Source organism: Gobius niger, assembly GCF_951799975.1.
Source record: "Gobius niger genome assembly, chromosome: 17".
Classification (NCBI taxonomy): Eukaryota; Metazoa; Chordata; class Actinopteri; order Gobiiformes; family Gobiidae; genus Gobius; species Gobius niger.
In genome coordinates, this window is record NC_136868.1 from 23,979,666 (window position 1) to 23,998,731 (window position 19,066).

At 43.0% G+C, this 19,066-nt stretch overlaps 1 long non-coding RNA gene across 2 annotated transcripts in view; it reads left to right on the forward strand.

The window, feature by feature from the left end:
* Positions 1-19,066, forward strand: part of LOC306976637 — a 54,062-nt gene that overhangs the window by 8,626 nt on the left and 26,370 nt on the right. Inside the window, exons 2-3 of one of the 2 annotated variants that reach the window (XR_013793780.1) lie at positions 1,020-1,085; positions 8,737-8,791. This is a non-coding gene — a long non-coding RNA (uncharacterized lncRNA). Of the gene's footprint in view, positions 1-1,019; positions 1,086-8,680; positions 8,792-19,066 lie in introns of those variants that run through there. The other variant, XR_013793781.1, reaches the window with a different exon arrangement.

Genomic DNA, 19,066 nt, shown 5'->3' on the forward strand with positions numbered 1-19,066 from the left:
TTTGTACATGCTTCCATTAGGTCAAGTAATATCTAGCAACAACATGTCCTATCACAATTATTAAATTGTGAAAAGTGCACCATGCCAACTGTGAAATATCGAGGTGGTTCGCTGATGCCACTGGCTCCAGCAGAATAGAAGTAAAGATTCTGGAGTGGCCATCTCAGTCTCCTGACCTCAATATCATTGAACCATTGTGGGGAGAGCGCAAACTTGCTGTTCATGTAAGACAGCCTAGGAACTTACAGGAACTGCAGGCTGTTTGCCAAGAAGAATGGGGTGTATTACCATTAGATTTTATACAGAATGCCTCGGACACTTCAATTTTTCAAAAAATTACCCTGTTAAAAAGTTTCTACACCCCAGTTCCTAATACCATGTAGGGTTAGAAGGTCCTCTCAAGCCATGTTTTCACGTTTTTTTGTCCTCGAAGAGCACCAGAACTTTTTTAACTACTCTGGACCCACTCATCTTTATCTTGTTGAGGATCATTTTGGTATTTTATGTTGTTATGGTGATTTGAAATTAGTTCACACATGTTTTTCACAATAAATGGCTTCATAACATCACTGACCATGAGAGAAAAAAAGTTTTCACAATTTTACAATTATCATATATATTACATAATTACATACATATTTTCAATTATCATATATTGTCATCTGTCCAGGACAGCTGTGGCTACAAACTTAACTTCCCACTACAGAGTGAGTGGTGAATGAATAATGACCAATCATGTAATGCGACTAGGGGCATCTGTAAAAGAGGAATTTAATTGCATTATTATTTTAAGGCCAGTGCACCTGGAGCCTAGAGGGCCATAGCTAGTTTTGTTGGGACTCAGTAGAAGCTTCTCTCAGGCATCTCCACACCCATGCCACAATGTAGTGCACGAGCAGCGTGAGGCTAGACAGTTCAAAGTAATAACACAAAGATGCGAGTAGTAGCAAGCAGTATTTGGAGAACTGGCCTTCAATCGGGGATCTGAACATTACAACTTTTGTTTTTCTTGTTTCCAGAGTTTGAGGAACGATCTACCTGGAGTGATGACATCCGGCGTCTCTTCGAAACCAGCGGAGTAAGAAGTAAGATTCATATTTTCTGACCATATAGTCTAATGTATCTTTGCCACGAGTGCCTGTGAAATTCCTCATGCAAACTTTATTTCTGACACAAAATATTTGGGAGCTACTTGACATGACGAAGTGCCGGACAGAAAACACACTTTGTGCTTGTTCGCATATCCTTTCTTGGAAGACCACTAGTTAGAACTCATTATAACCAGGGTTTCAGAGTAAAAAACAAACACTGAATAGCTTATGAATGTGAATGCCATTCTTTTCTGCAAGCAGGGATACAACCATTTCAGTCCAAGTTGCACGTTTTTTTTTACATGTGATTTACAGAGCCTGTCCTTGACTCTCCAAAGTCTTTGCTTGTGTGTAATTACGATCTGAAAGAGAGGGAGAGGGCTATAGAGGGCTTTGGATGCGACGGCTAACAGTTGATGCGTGAAAATCGCCTGAAGGTCTCTCCCGGTTGCTAAACACATGCACACACAGGTCAATGATATCCGCAACAAAACGCAATGATCGGCTTTGACACACTTTTAGAGCGAGGGACACAGTGGGAAGAAAGAGCATATAGATTAGCTCCGTGGGGATCCGCAAAGTTAGTAAGCGCAGGCCACCCCCCTGCTGATCGGAGAGACAATTGACTGTCCTCCCCTCCCTCGTCCTCCCTGACCCCTATAGCTCACGCGGTGACTTTAACAGGTCACAGAGGAGCAGCAGTTCACACTCCTTTTTTTTTCTTCTTCTTCTCTCAGTCATGTGGTCCTGGCCATTGTCCATCACTGCGGTCCGAATGAGGAAGTAGAAGATAGGCAGAAATGATCTAATGATTATTGGATTTTAGTGTATAAACTTTATTTTATGAAAAGGGAGAATGTACAGGGGCTAATTGAGAAACACATGGATGAATCAAGGCTAATTTCTATAACTATTGCAATATTTTTTGCTGTCCCTGATTAGAGGAAATAATTAACAACAATGCACAATCAAAATGATCCAAGTATTAAAACGCCACACTCAGCAGTTCATGTTTGATTAGGAGCCCCCCTTATCGATACGGAGATGTCCCCAATAATAATAGTAATAAAAAAATAAAAATAAAAATAATTCACTCCATTGAATCAATGACTTAATAATACATTTCAATAATACTCAATGTACTGTACATGTTTTGACGACAGGCCTTGGACCCGCTTTGGGAGCCTTAGAGGGTTAGAGGGTAGGTGGCAGCACATATGCACACAATTAGTGTCTCTTTCTGCTCTCCCCTATTTCTTGTTTTCTTCCTCTACAACAGGAAAATGTTTTTCACACACGGTTTTGTTTGTAACACCAATGTTTTTTATTCAATGCAACGTTTAGGCCAGTGGCCTTTGTCAGACAAAATGCTAGGCCGCCGGCCGAAACATTGCATTGAATAAAGGAACATGGTGTTAGAGAGAGTTTGGCCTATGCGTGCCTTTTCTTACGCACCTGCTCCAGACAAGAGATGTGCGAATGAAACAGTTTGAATTTTGGTTTTCTTTTTGTAAAATGAACACTTTTACCAAAAAAAAACCAAAAACAACAACACTCACTTTTGATTTCAATGAAATTGAATATGAATGAAGGATTTGTCTTCATATTAACAGGATTGTTCCTATGCGACTCAGTTGATGTGCTGAATTGTGGGCAGATACACAGTATGATGAATGGCACTAATATGTAGAGGTCAGACGGAATGGAATTTACTGGGGCCTTGGCACAAATCAAATTGCTTCAGAATTTGTTGCAGGGATTATGAAATTGCAAAGAAATTTCTCCCAATAATGGAGAAATCACTCCTCTCAGCCAAGTGATTTCTAATGACACAGTCTGCTTTAGTTGCCTGCAACATGGCGTTTGGAGAAGACGAAATAGGAAAAACACAGCCGTATTCCTGATTGGATCAGTCAGAATTACTTTTCTGGTCCCCAAGCAAAAATTATTCTTGTTACAGACAATACCACAAGCAAGAAAAAAGTGAACATTTCCAGACATAAAAATGTATCTCAGCGAAAACTGCCATAACCCATTAATCTTTTTCCACTTTATCTGAGGCCGGGTCGAGGAGGCAGCAGTCTGAGCAGAAATATCAGTCTCAGGTATAATACAGCAGGGCAATGCAGAAGTGATCACATTGTCCAGTACATTGTGGTGAAGTGGGAGGGAAGTTCCTGAATAGTCTTCACAGTACTCAGTTTTGACATGAAGAGGCCGGCGACATGACTAACATACCTGAGTGTTGTAGGTGTGCATGTGCAATAATCTGTCTTCCCTGCGAGACCAAAGATGTAATTCTGCAAACTTTTCCCTACGCTGTCAGCGAGGGATTTTCCTTGTTGTTTTTGATGCTTACAATTTCTATTACGTGTTACAATCGGAACTCTTATGGGGCCAAAAGTCACACAAGTAGCGTTGTAATGGTTTGGCAAAGGTGTAAAACCCTGTAAAAATAGATGCAAACAGAATAATGTGTGTAATTTCTTCTGTCGCCAAATATCCACTGACCTGGATTTTAATGAGCCAGTTTGATAGAGTTTCTGAGCGCGGAACTTTCCAGAGGTCCCCACAAAAGTACACGCTCATATTTTGTGGCGTCTTTAGCCTGTTTTGAATCATCAGTCAAAACAGGTGTTGGGGAAAAACTGAAAGAATAAAGGTTGACAAAGCGCTTCTCACATGTGCAAAGTCAACTCTTACATCTTACACGATGCACTGGCTCATTTAAAACATACCACTTCTTATTCAGGGGCACGTCCTCAAATATGCTTTCCCAAACTCGCACACATAATTATATAAAAACACGGGGGAGCCATTACCCTTCAGTAATGTTCCGTAAAAGTCAACATACACAGCTGATAATTACGATTGACAACATTATAGTGCAGTAATTGCCCGCACTGAGGTAATGTGGAAACGGGAGGAGGCAAACAGTCCATCAGCTGTGACTAATGCCGATGTCTGAGCATGATAGAACATCTTCTCTGTTGTGCAAGAAACCACTGCGGCGTCTGCGGAGCCAGGATGTGGTCCAGGCTGTTCTTCGCTCCTCCAGACAATCACACACAAAATTTGATCAGATCCCACAAAACATCTGCCTTCAGGTGCAGTCACTGTGCGGTCGGTGGTGCTTCTTTTTTTTTTTAAATGTCAGGTCGTGTCAAAACAACATTCTTCTCAAGCGGCTTTATTTTAGATGAAGGAAAATATCAAATTATGAAATTTTTTTTAACCCCTAAGTATTGCGATTCGATTAGCAATTTAAGATACTGGTTGGATTTTCTTTTTTTAAAAGGCCCAGGAGGATTGCATTTGAGAGTTAGCAGTTTCCATGGGGCATTAATAGGCATTACAAGTCATTAAATGAACTATGGCAGAATTAAGGGCTTAAAAGTCATTACATTTGATTTAAAAAGTTTAGTTTAGTTTAGTTTAGTTTATTTGAGCAACAGATGCATACAGGTATAGTATGCATATAACATACAGAATTTTTCACAACATAAGAGGTAGTGCTGCTCAAAGGGAGTAGGAAGAAGTTCAGAAAAAAGCATTAAATTAGATTTAAGCTGACATTAACTTCTTAACCCCCCGCCTGAACTGAGCACATTTTCTTCAGTTTGGCTTTACCCAAATCCAAAAACTTATTGAACAAGTGTTCAATAGGGCGAGGAAAACGAGATGAAAAAGTGACAAAAATGTGTGGAGAAACGCAAGAAAAAAGCCAAAAAAGAGCAACAGAAAAGTGACAAAAACGCAAAATATCCATTAAGATGAGTTTTGTGGGTCTGAGCTTTCAAATGAGGCGTTACACTGGCCTATAGGCTGTTTTAGATTTGGATACAGCTGAACTGGAGAAAATGCACTGGGTTAAAAGGGGGCTTAAGAGGTTAAAGCTAAATTACTTCGAGATAGGGCTGCAACTAGCGATTATTTGGTAATCGATTAATCCACCAATTATTTTCACGATTAATTTCCTGGCTGTGAATGGAGGAAAATGTTATTTTTTTTTTTTTAATCACATTAAGCTAAAGTGGCATCGCTTGAGGACATGTTGATGGAGTAAACTTAAGGTGAATGTTTGTTGGAGGCTCTTGGCGCTAATTCTGCTTCTGATTGGATGAGACACAGACGGATATTGATTAAATTTTCAATGTACAAAACACAACAGACCCGAACTTTAAAAACAGTAAAAGTATATTTTCATAGAAAATACACAATTTTCATTTAATTTTTGCTCTAATTGAAACTGTGTTTACTAAAAAACGATTCATCGATTACTAAAATAGTTGTTGACTATTTCAATAATCGATTAGTTGTCGCCCTCCTGGAACCGCCACCTTAACGTGGTGGAGGGGTTTGAGCACCCAAATGATCCTGGAGCTCTGTTGTCGGGGGTTTCGTGCCCCTGGTAGGGTCTCCCATGGCAAACAGGTCCTAGGTGACCTAGGACAAAGGTCAGACAGAGCAGTTCAGAAGCCCCTTATGAGAGACCAAAGGGCCCGGTTAATTGTGAGGCCGTCCTTCTGTGGACCCACCACCCGCAGGAGGAACCATTCGGGGCTGGCTGGTGCAATGTGATTTGGGCAACTCCAACAGCTGCCCCCACGACCCGGCAACGGACAAGTGGAAGAAAATGGATGAATGGATGGATGGATGGATGGATGGATGGATGGATGGATGGATGGATGGATGGATGGATGGATGGATTAGTTGTCGATTAGTCGAGACAGACCCCACTCAATTATATTGCTCATCAGTTTTTACTGCGTACAGTATGTGTGTCCAATTTGGTTTTGAATATCAAAATTGCCCATCATTCCTCTGTTTGAATGAATGTTTTCAAATCATAAGAAATGAAATATTAAAGCTTTGAATTTGACTTGCTGACACCTGTAGAAACCCTGTAATAAGACACCGCTTGGAAGGGATAATTGGATCTTTACTTCATTGCGATATTGTAACTGCGACCATTCAGACATTACATCACAGCCCTGCTGCAAATAAAGTCAACCCAATGACGGCGAACCATTGGATTGAAAGCACTGACGGCTGTGGAGAGTCTGGCCAGTTCGCCTCTAGCCGTAATGACCACCGCTGTCCTATAATAATACCAACAATTCAATGTTTCCTTGGCTGGCGTTTACAATCAAGCCTATAAAGCCCCCCCAGAACTCTCATAGAAAAATAAATAAAAGCACAATTACCTGCAGTAAACTAACATTAGCATTGACGTGACATAATAATAGTTACGAGGCCAGGAGAAGCCGGCCGTGTTTATGGCTCATATTCGTTTTTAAGCGTCATTAGTGGCGGTCCTGCTGATTGCGAGGACAGATTGATAACATTGATTTGCCGGTGCGTCACAGTCACCTGATCACGGACGACTGGTGGAGACAGATCAGGAGGTTTCAGCAGCCTATCAGAGCGCAGCGCAGGGAACTGTCGCTCGTTTCATGGCGACCAATGGCACGGAACTTCTCGCAGCTTAAGCTCTGCCTGCCCAGCTCCAGGCAAGCAAAGGGTTAAAGTAAATAAAGCACATCTTGTATAGCAACAGAAGCAGCTCAGCAGTTATAAAGATCACTGGGTAGGTAGGTTGATGAGCACTCCCGGTTGGATAGAGTCACCTTAACCTATCAAAGGAAAGAAAACAGAGAGTAATGGCTTGGATGGAAAACGTCATGTGGAAGGCATTTGATAGAAGTGTTCATTGTTTCATGCATTGCTGTATTATCTGACACACATTTGGGCAATAGCTTGGATTAGGTCCTCCTGTCTCTCCAGTATATAGGATGATGCAACTCACAGATACTCTTGCTGCAAGAGCAGGGCCTACCTGAGCCCTGGCCACTGAAGGGTTAAAGCCCTGAAGCTAGGCCCTATACAGTGCATATAGTAATGCACAGGTCATTAAGCACAATGCATTTGCCACGCACACATTTACCACACCACCCCCAGCACACCTAATCCTAAAGCCTATTTTTTTTCTTCATTTTTCTCCTTTGTAGCAGCGAACGCCACAACCCCCACCTCTAACCCAAGTGGCAGGTGGGACATAAAATGTTGGGAGGTCTCGAGTCCAGGACATCAAAAGGATGCTACACGGGTGAGTCACCCCCACAAGCTCAGATCACTGCTTCACATCACGAAAACTCCATACATAAAGCACTCACGAGCCCAATGGAAAGTGGAGCCAGTGGGTCACGCAGGAATGTAATCAAAGAGTGTTTTATTATGTTGGCCACGGGACAGTTGAGCCGGGCCGGACACGTCACCCCACCCAGTCACTGTATGGAGATGTGGAGCGCACACATTCTCCCTGTTCACTGCATGTGTGTGCGGCATGCCTGCATGCCTTTGAATGGCCTTTCAGGGAAAGAATGTCTGGACTGTCACTTGTCATAATCAGGAGGTATTTCACTGTGTTCTTGAGGAAAGTTTACATTTCATCAAGAGCAGCAGCTTCTGCTTTTAAAGACAGTTATAATGTGTGTGATAACCAGTGTTGGGTTTTAACCTATTACAAAAGTAACGAGTTACAAAAATATATAACTTTTTTCCGTAGCTAAGGAATATAACATATTACTTACACAAAATACGGGAATATATTAGTCATTGCATTTCAAGTAACTCGAGTTACACGTGCATTTAAAAGTATCAAATCAAGTTGGACACTGGTGTATAACATCTGCAATTGTATGAACTTAGTGTCCTCAAAACAAAACCCAAGAGTATGGGGACTTTACTCTCTGGCATTATTACTATATTCAGTTTATATTTAGCCAAAAGTAACTCAAAGTAGTGTAACTCAGCTACATTTTTTTAACAGTAATATGTAATACACACATATTACATTTTTAGAGCTGTAACTACTAATATATTAACATTTTTAAGTAACTTGCCTGGTAAAATGAAAAAATTTGCAAAAATGTGGTTCAATTGATCAGAAATGATCAGACATCCAGATAGATATAGTGTAAACAAAGTTCAATAAATCGACATTTGGAGGCATCAGATATAGTTTTCATTTGAATATACTGTTTATATTTAGCTAAAATCCTCTCCAAAAGATGAAAAGATGCAGTAGACTAAGAGCACACATTGGTTTTACTTCCTGTCATTTGATACAGCCATTAACTGATAAAAACATTTGTAATTAAAAGTGATACAAGGTCATCATCTGACAATTTATTTTTACTTGATTAAAGGAACAAAGTTTACAAGCCAGTGTGCAATAATGTTCAAAGACACTGATGGAAGTGATCTGCTATTTTGAGGTTGAGCCTGTTGGCGGGCGAGTCGGGCAGAGGAACACATTGTGGACTGTGCTGTCTTATTTATCGGTTTGTTGCAGGAGCACTAACCTTTCTGTTCTCCCTAAAATCATAATATCAAACCAATATTAATTAATAAGTGCAGCGGAAGTATGAAAATCTTCGCTATCATTAACACATTTGCTTTTGCGACTAGTTTTATTTTTAATTGTTAGATAAATCACGCTGATATGTTTGATTACGTTCTGATTTGAGGTACGATTGACGACATCGGAGCAGCACATATGGATCTAATCACCCCTTTGTGGTTTTCATTAAGTGCATTTTTTTTGTCTTTTATTTGCTGATCTGGCTGATCTTGGACGGAGGCAAACCAGGGACATAGGACAGAGAAGACAGCAGCTTGCGATGAGTTACAGAGCGGTAAGTCGATACGGATGAAGATTTACCAACAGCTCCTAGAAGTGCGCTGCGCCTTCAGAGAAGTGTGTCTAGAAGCGTGGGTGACAATTTGTGGGTCACCTTTTATGAGGTGCACGGGGGGGGGGGCGGGCGAAAGGAATTGTGGCAAATGAAGACACTAGGAAAAGTAGGGTGAAGAAGTCTCAAGTACAAATTCCTCCCAGTGTATGAGCACAATTGGAGGCATGCGCTCGCACACTAGCCGTGCCCTTAAGCCTTGACCCGCGAGAGGAGTGGAGGAGGGTGACGGAGTGAGAGGGAGTGACGGCTGAGCGAGAGAGACCAGGGCTTTAGACAGTGCCATTTTTAAAGACTGGCTCCCTGCCGCACTCATAAACTGTGCATTATTCCGGGAACGCAGGAAACGGACTTAAGGAGCGAGGGAGGCACTCACAGATAAAATGTACTGTATATATAGCTTTTGGCCTTTTCTTCTTTGTCCACTGTGGAGGCTATTGAGTGGGCCAAGGTTTTTAACTGCTTTTAAAACAAAAACATCTTTGTGTTGATGTGCAGAGTTGCAGCCTGTGTATGATTTTATTTTTTTCACTGTGTTTTTTTTTTGACTAAACTGAAGCCAAGTTAGAGTTCCCTCGGTTATGAACTCACGTCTAAAAATAAGACAATTGCGTAAAACTTGTTTTATTACAGTTAATTGACAATTAAACTGCGTTTTTTTCCAATGTGGAAACATTTAGTGCACTACATTAGCACCCACTAAACTTACAAGAGTCCACTCATTGCAACAATTTGTGATAATCATAAACGTACTACAACTAGATGAGGCACACATGGCATGCAACACTATTCTGATTCATAGGTGAGCGTGTTATGGTAATATCAGTAACTGAGGGTAGAGTCACCGGCGCTCCCAGTGAGGAAGTTATGGGTTTGATCCCGGAGCCAGGAAAACTGTGACCTCTGTCCGAGAGCCGTCTGCATGTTTTAACGGGGTTAACTTACTACTCTGGCTTTCTGTCCCACTGCAAGAAGTACATGCAATGTTTAGTCAGGGAAATGTATAGTTTGAAATGAACAGTGACTCCTAACACTAAACCCAACATATCAAGATTAGAGTTTATTTGTAACCCCCCTGATGTGGGATTTCCATTACAATGCCCCTGTAAACTCAAAATAACACACTTTCCACATTTAGCTTTTTTTCCCCCTTCATTTTAACGTTCGCTCATAATTGCGCTGAAATGGTTTGGCATCACATCCTTTCGAGTAAACGGCCTGAATCGTGTCTGAGTGAGACGCTGCAGCTCGCACACGTTACCAGAAAACGTCTGCAAAAGAGACACAGCGCCTCTCAGAAACAGTCCCCTCTCTCCCCCTGCGCCCGGCAGCGCTCTCTCCGCTCCGGTCCCTCCGTGCACCAGGAGGTCTATGTTTAGACAGGATAGAGTTCTCCCGGGCAGCGTGGATAAAGCTCACCGCTTCTGCATGCCGAATGTGTCAGTGGAGAGAGTTATAAGCCCGGCCCTCGCTCCCTCCGCCCCCCCCCCCCCCCCCTCGCCCTGGCAAGTGGCAGTCAGTCAGCTGATTTGTGTTGCTGAGGGGATTTGGTGTTCCACGTAGGCTATTTAAAAAGCCCCCCCCCCTCCTCCGTTCACTCACTGTTTCACTATCTTTGCGCTGACTCTCTCAACACCACATTATGGACCCCTCACCCATTCCACCACACCGCCTCCTGCCATCCCTTCCCCCATCATTGCTTCATATTTTTTTTCTCTGCACAGCTTTGGGTTGACATCTATCTTGGCATGTATATTCTTATTACTGTATGGGAATATAGTACTAAGCTACAGGCTTTGTGCATCCGTACACGTGCCATGATTACTTTTATAAAACCGTAATAATAACATGAGGATAATAACCTTCACCGTTTCATCGTGTTCATCTTGCTTCAACCATCCATACGTATGTGATGAACCAAGCATTATGTGTGGAATACATGGGCTGAGGGTCAACTGCGTGGCTGTCACATGGCAGTTTCATTGGGCTTCTGCACACGCTCAGGCTCTGATATGATACATGTTGGAAAGGCTCGTGATTGACAGGGGAATTATTCGTCCAGCCTAATGCAGTCAGAAAAATGTCTGACGATTGGTTAATGAGTCTCCCTCATAGTTCAAACATATCTCTGCATCTTGTTAGAAGGTTGCACTCAGAGGTTTAAACATTTACGTCAAACTCAAGAGGGTCGACCACACTCTTTAAACCAAGAGTTTCTGGTCCCAAACTCTAAATGTTTTGAGGTTAATATAGTAAAACGTGTAAATATTTGAAAGTGCATGCAACATCACTGCTGAAGATCATGAAGTTATACAATAATGTGTGTGCTTTTTAAGGATTTTTCTTTTTTTTTTAAAAACAGTATAGTGCAGGGTGAAACTGTTGAAGCTGGGACCCAAAACCACAACGCTAAGAAGTGAGAACAGAGCAATGTTAGGTCTTAAGCACTAGACTATCGGCTGCACAGTAAAGGGTTTTTTGTTGTTGTTCTAGTCGACATGATGCAATGGTTCTCACAGCAGCTGCTCCATCACTTTTTCCTCTCTGCATATGCGAATGTTTGTACACATTTGGCATATCAAACATGTCGCACATACACAGACTCTCTCCCTCTCTCTCTCTCTCTCTCTCCCACACTAACAGTATAGGGGAGATATATGATAGACAGTGTAACATTAGCCCCATCGAGCCACGCTGCTCTGGAGGCTTTACATTCTGGGAGCAGTCTCTGTCAGCAGTGGCTGCATTTACAACGGAAACAAAAACATGGCCTTGGGACTTCGGGGCAGTATCTAACGCAGAAGTGTGGCTCAGCATGTGTGTCTCGACTGTGTGCATGTTTATTGGTGTGTTTGTGAGTGAACTCTGACTGGAAGAGTCGTTCGTAGAGGTTAACAACTCTAGGAACTCTAGTTGTTGTTCCTAGAAAGAAAGATAATTCGATAAAGACAACAAGTAGGTCAGGGAGTCATGAAATGTAAGTCAATTTGACTTGAAAATGGTTTAAGTGAAAAGGGAAGAAACAGTTTTTCTAATATGGTAGATGCTGTTTCAGGCTGCAGACATTGGGCTACTTGTTATTTTTTATTTGCTTCAGAGTTGCTTCATCACTTGTAAGCTTGTTAGCCTAAATACCTAGTTTGTAATATTGCTGTCTTCCCATTTTGGTTGGTGGCTGGTTGTTGAAATTTTAAAGCTAAATAGACTGTAAAATATAAATCTAATATTTTTGGTCAAGAAAGTCATAATTGGATTTTTTTTTTGCCAATTTGTCCACCTCAGATTCTTGTAGCACCTTCCCATATTCAGACTGGTTAAGTGTGTGTTCTGCATGTGCCAGTGCCTCTGCGGTCCTTGTCCTGCGAGGCAAAGCAGCTGAATATGCTCATTGTCGTCTTGTGGAGAGTGCAGGTGCACCTCTTCTTTTTCACCTCCGACCCTCGGCCCACGACCCCACAAAGCCCTTTGTGAACTCTATTTACTGCCGACGCCAATGAAACTGCAGTCCATTACCAACTTCTTCTCTCTCCATTTTCTTTTCCTCTTAAGAAACCAATTAGTGACAATACAAGTAGGTTAGACTCTCTATTCAGAGTGGGCATTGTTCAATACAATACCAGGAAGCTTTGTGAGCTAACAATTAGTGGCAATGGGGCAGTGTAGAGTGTCACTGACATTGTTGGGAGCAGCACAAGGCTGGGTTTGTTCCCAAAGAGGGAGTTAGCCGTGCGGAGGACCAGAGCGCAGGGGTTCCCAGGTGCTGAATTAGCCCAAACTCAGCCCATGTGCCGGTCACAGTAGACACTTATCAGTGTGGGCTCAGGATACAGGAGGGAGGGTTGCTTTCTTTGGGTGTAGATGTTTATGTTAGAGGTAACTCTACCTGCACTGCATTGTGTGTTTCATGCATTCCTCCATTTGTGTTTCAACGAGTGTATGAGCAGAAGTGTGTGAATGTGCATGAAGCTACCTGTGTTTTTCCGGCTCACTTTGGTTTGTGGAGAAAAAATGATTCCAGTGCAAAAAGAAGGGGTTCGCACGGGATCTTCCCTTGACCTTCTGACCCTGAGGTCACAACCACTAAGCCTATGTTTAGCCCATGCTAATGCTAACAGCAAGCAAGTCGCCACGTGAGCACCTGCCCCCGCTGCTACAAATAGGCTGGTGACTCGGCACTAGAAGGTCACAATCAGAAGGTTAAGGGTTCAGCCATCATTGTTACCTTGTCCCATGCCCTCCACCCCCGAATACCCCAAACACACCCCCGACACACCCCCAGAGAGAGCTGACATCATCTTGTCCCAGACAGAGTCTGGAGGAGGCCTGGGCACAGCTGACACTTGATGAATACAGGCTCTGTTCACCAGTGCTGCTCAAAGTACTGGATTTCATTAGTAAAAGTGCAAATTCTACTGACAAAATGTTATTCCATTAAAGTTTTAATTACTCTGTCAAATTATTACTTAGATGAAAGTGCTAAAGCTTTTGCTGTAGTATTCAAAGTAGAAAGTGCAAGTCTGTTTAAATGAGTGTTTTGAATCACAACTTTGCGCTCCTAAGTACAGAGTTCGAGTAAAGTTACTTCGTTACTGACCACCTCTGCTGTTCACTTCTGAAAAAGTCTGTCTGTGGGAGATTGCATCAGCCAGGTCTAACACAATTAACTGTTCCAGGTCAGAAAGTAAACGCTCAGCTCGGAGCACATGCCGCAGAGAGATGAGATTAAATCCAGTAGCGTTTGACTTTGTGAGACAAATTAGCCAATTTGAAGAACACATCTGGTGATTATCACAGTGAAGTCGTGTCGACTGGAGCAGATGCCTGCAGAAACAGCCGCACTCACGCCTTGAGTTTGTTTTCTTTGATGTGAATCAGGCCAGGCTCACAAGGCGCCTTTATTAAGTTAGCTGGATAAATGCAGCCAGAGGAGCTATTTTAACTTCAGAGGAGGTGAATTTCAGGGCTTTTATGTTTTCTTTAGCAAGATTATCCTGATAATTTAGTAACGCTAACTTTAGCTGCTCTATAATTAGCCCTTCTAAATTTAAGTTTAGAAACAAGCATGTGAGCAGTAGGTAACCAAAGGAAGTTTTAGCTGACCAATGGTTTGAAAAAAAACCTAGATTGTATTTCTTTTCAAAGATAAAACATAAAAGCCCATAAATTCTGAATAAAAACATAAATATCAGTAATAAAATAAAGCTGGTCAAACAGCAGGGGATGAGATGAAATAAATGTTTGAACCTTTTGAGTCAGCAGGGATAGGTACATCTGACATTGGCTCTAACCCGGAGCATTAAACGACATGTTGGGGTGGTCTGGAAAGTTCACTGTCCATATACTTTAATGTCTTAAGAATTATTTTACGATTCTTATGGGAATATTTAATGTCTCTGTACACACAACTTCACAAAAAAGTAATAACGGCCCACGTGTTTCATATTTCATTCAAAGAAGTCATAAACAGTCCGTGTTGAACGAGTCATATAACATGATTTAGTAAAAAGCAGTCATGCTGATGCAGTTTCATTAAAACTTCAGCCTCTGTTGTGCTTGTATGTGGCTCCGACTCAGAGTGTCTCCACATTGCTTCTCTGTGGCCACGGCGCTGCCTGGGATCTTTCTCTAGATCTGGAGTAAAGATCGTGGTCAGGAGTACCAGGAGGATTAGACTTTTGCGCATGTTTTGGGTTCATTTGGCAAACTAGACCAGAAAGGGCCACACACAGTCCGAACAGGGAACAGAACCTACAACCCAGGGACTTCTTGTCATGGGGCAAGAGTGATAACCACTTTTCCTACGGGCAAACATGTAGCAGACGAGCATATAAAGACAGAAACATATCTTATCATCGAGATAACTTAAGACTGACTTTGTTGATCTACGTTTTATGAAGAATAGTGTTATAAAACCAGGTCAAACAGGAGGGACTGAATTTGTTGCTGGTGTTTTCTGACTTAAATATTTGTGATGTTCCTGATCAGAACGGCAGCTTCAGCGCGTCACATCAGGAAGCACAGATTCAAGTAAAAGTATGCATTATGAAATCTACATACATTTTGTAATCAATACTGTTTTTTCGGTACTTTTCACCACTGCGATATATATACAAGTGAGTGTTTCCATTGTGACAAGTAGTTCTTTGTTGGTGTAATTAGAGAACTCTGGGAGACGTCTTAAAAACAAATAGTTGAGGCCTAGTATATCATTTTGTATTAAAATGATTTGTGGATAGAAATGAACATAGTCGCAGGTTAATCTCGGTGTCCAACATGAATCAGCAAAAGTGAGTCGTGACATTTAATTAGTGATGCAATGGCAGGGCTCTCACCCTGTGCAGAAGGCCTCCCTCATTAGGTGTATTGTGGGGATGCTGATGTAATGCAAGTTAATCTGTTGGCCTCTGGTTGGCTTGGCGGCCCAGCGGGAGCTCATTGTGTGGGACATTAGCCCAGCCCCGCCCCCTGGGGACAGGTTCATTCAGACTGACGCTGATACCCAAGTGGTGCAGCCCTTTGTCATCGGGGTCTGTGACTATGTGGGTGCGTGAATGATTGTGTTTCACTCAGTTATGAGAAAATTCTAGAGTGAGTGCCACAGATCACGTACGCCCTGGATCTTGATTGACAAGGGAGGCGTTTGCTGAGATTTCTTATTTATGTCTTTAATGTCACAATACAGAAACGTTTGATGATTAAGTCAATATCAATGAGCTCAACATTCCCAGAGGCTTTTTACTAAACATGAGTAACAGATACTGAGGCGTAGCTTGAAATTGGGCCCTAAGTACAAACCATCTTAGTGGGCTCCTATTGCATGTTGTCTGGGTTTAAGCACTGAACACTTAAGAGCCCCTCCCTGCCCTGGGCTCTGTGTGAAGAGCACCCTTTACCAAAGTGACGTTTTAAAATGATCTTTCCATCCAAGATGTAATGCATGTATCAGGCTATGATGTTTCTATTTGAAATAGAAGTCTGCATTCATTGTCTCAGGGCCAAACAGGCGCCTCTGAGACCTCTGTCCCAAACTGAGACCTTTGTCCCGCACTGAGACCTCTGTCCTGCAGTGAGACCTCTGCCCGACACCGAGAACACTGTCCCACACTGAGACCTCTGTCCCACACTGAGAACACTGTCCCACACTAAGAACACTGTCCCACACAGAGAACACTGTCCCACACAGAGACCTCTGTCCTGCACACTGAGAACACTGCCCCGCACTGAGAACACTGTCCCACACTGAGAACACTGTCCCACACTGAGAACACTGTCCCACACAGAGACCTCTGTCCTGCACTCAGATTTCTGTCCAGACACTGAGAACACTGTCCCACTTTGAGAACCCTGTCCCACACAGAGACCTCTGTCCTGCACTGAGACCTCTGTCCGACACTGAGAACAGTGTCCCACACTGAGACCTCTGCCCGACACTGAGACCTCTGTCCCACACACTGAGACCTCTGTCCCACATTGAGACCCCTGTCCCACACATTGAGAACACTGTCCCACACTGAGACCTCTGTCCCACACTGAGAACACTGTCCCACACTGAGAACACTGTCCCACACTGAGAACACTGTCCCTCACTGAGACCTCTGTCCCGCAATGAGAACACTGTCCCACACTGAGAACACTGTTCCACACTGAGACCTCTGTCCCACACTGAGAACACTGTCCCACACTGAGACCTCTGTCCCACACTGAGAACACTGTCCCACACTGAGACATCTGTCCCACACTGAGACCTCTGTCCCACACTGAGAACACTGTCCCACACTGAGACATCTGTCCCACACTGAGAACACTGTCCCACACTGAGAACACTGTCCCACACTGAGACATCTGTCCCACACTGAGAACACTGTCCCACACTGAGACATCTGTCCCACACTGAGACATCTGTCCCACACTGAGACCTCTGTCCCACACTGAGAACACTGTCCCACACTGAGACCTCTGTCCCACACTGAGAACACTGTCCCACACTGAGACCTCTGTCCCGCACTAAGAACACTGTCCCACAACTGTACCAGAGGGCTGAGAGGGAACTCTGCCAGGAAGAAGCCTTTAAAGAAACATCAAAAAGCCAGATTGGAGTCTGCTGAGACTGCTGCCCCCGCGACCCGGCCCCGGATAAAGCGGAAGAAAATGGATGGATGGATGGATGGAGTTTGCAAATGCACACAAGACATTAACCTGTGGTCTGATGAAATATTTATTGAATCGTTTGTCCATAATGACCATTGTCACGTTCGGAGGAAAAAGGGGGCAAGCCTGAGAACTCCATCCCGACTTTGAAATACGGGGGTGGCAGCATCATGCTGCGGGGTTGTTTTGCTGCGGGAGGGACTGGTGCACTTCACAAAATAGATGACATCATAAAGTAATAACTCTATGTGGAAATATTGGAGCAACATCTCAAGACATCAGCCAGGAAGTTAAAGCTTGGGCACAGATGGGTCTTCCAGATGGACAATTCTCAAAGCATGTGGCCAATACTGGTTACAAAGTGGCTTAAGGAAAACAAAGTTGATGTTTTGAAGGGGTCATCACAAAGTCCTGATCTCAGTCCAGTTAAAAATGTATGGGCAGAGCTGAAAAGGCATGTGCACTCAAGGTGGCCTACAAGTTTGTCAACTATTGTGAGAAGCTTGTGGAAGGAAATCCAAATCATTTGACCCAAGTTTTACAGTTTAAAGGCCATGCTACCAAACATTAATGAAATGTATGGAAACTTTAGGGTTTTAAAAAGTAATAAAAAATTGTGTAGAAAATTCTATCTCATTCTTCTGGCATTTAGCAAATACATTTTTTTTTAAATTCTAATTTACCTATAAAAGTAAGTGTTAATTCTGCAAATAAAGTATAAAGTAAAGTAATATAGTAATAATAATAAAGTATATGTAAACATATGGTTCCCGCTTTATATCAGATTATGCTGTTTACATGTCTCTTCAATAATCTGAGAATTCCAGAAATCAGATTATGATCAGAATTTAAAGTAAAAGTAGCCACTGTCCCAGACTGAGAACACTGTCCCAAACTGATCCCTTAGTCCCACACTGAGAAGACTGTCACATGCTGAGAACACTGTCCCACACTGAGAAACAGCATGGCATAGAATTAGGTAAATCATAGACTTGTGAATTCTCTCCCTTGGCAGATGCAAACTTTGCATAATTGAAGTCTAATAAAAAAGGGTGGCAACTATTAATGCTTTTTGCTTTTCTCAACTATTTTGTTCGCTGTATGACACTTGTAGAATCCACTAAACCTTTCCAGAGTTTCCACTCCAAACAACAGACTTGTGTTCAGCGTTCCCGACACAACCTCCATTGATCTGGTGAAAAACACAGAGTTTACTGAAAAGCAGTAAAAAGTGGGGTACTTTTAAATGCTTGAGGGGAAAAAGTGAGTCTCCTTTATATGAAATCAATGGTCAGGGGTATCAATTGGCAGACGGCTGTCAGGCCCCAAATTAAAAATAGGAGAGGCATTATTTGCGGGTGAGGGTGGTTCTAGAGTGTGATTTGGAGGGTGTTTGCCCCCTTGTGCAGCCAGAGCAGCAGGAGCAGCGCACTTAGCAGCCTGGGCTTTAAATAGCTAACTCAAATAAAGTGAGAGGAGGCCGGGGATCAGAGGCTGAGTGGGACTCTGTCAGGGAGGCATTCCCGAACGGAAGCTGGCATTTGGATGTCCAAACACCATTCGCAGTGAGAAATGCCAGGAATGTTATGTCCCGCAGCAGCAGAAGCGGCCACTGTGAAAAGCACCAGGTGCCTCTGATGGGCTGCCTGACAGGAAGTGCAGCAGGAAGTGCAAGCAGAGGACAAAATGGCACCAGGTGACTCAGCAGAATGAGTGACTATCAGTTTGGGCAGACACGCCGCTTTTATTGACATGACCATGACCATCTGTTTAAAACATTCTTCCCACATCTCCTTTTACACAGTGTGTTTAAGCCGCGTTCTCTCTTGTCCTTTTTACTTTTTGATGGCCTGCTTTGTGTGCCGGCTGTGGGAAAGTTTGGCGTAATGGTGAGGTCATCCTCCATCACCCACACCCCCCATGTACCCCCCACCACCCTCCTCCTCTCTACCAACTCTCATGTGGTCCCTCTGTGCTGCTGGACTACAGCACTGTCATGCATCTCTCCATCTCTGCCCCACTTTCAGCTCCTCACTCGTATCCACAGAGGGTTCTGAATAGAGCCCCATT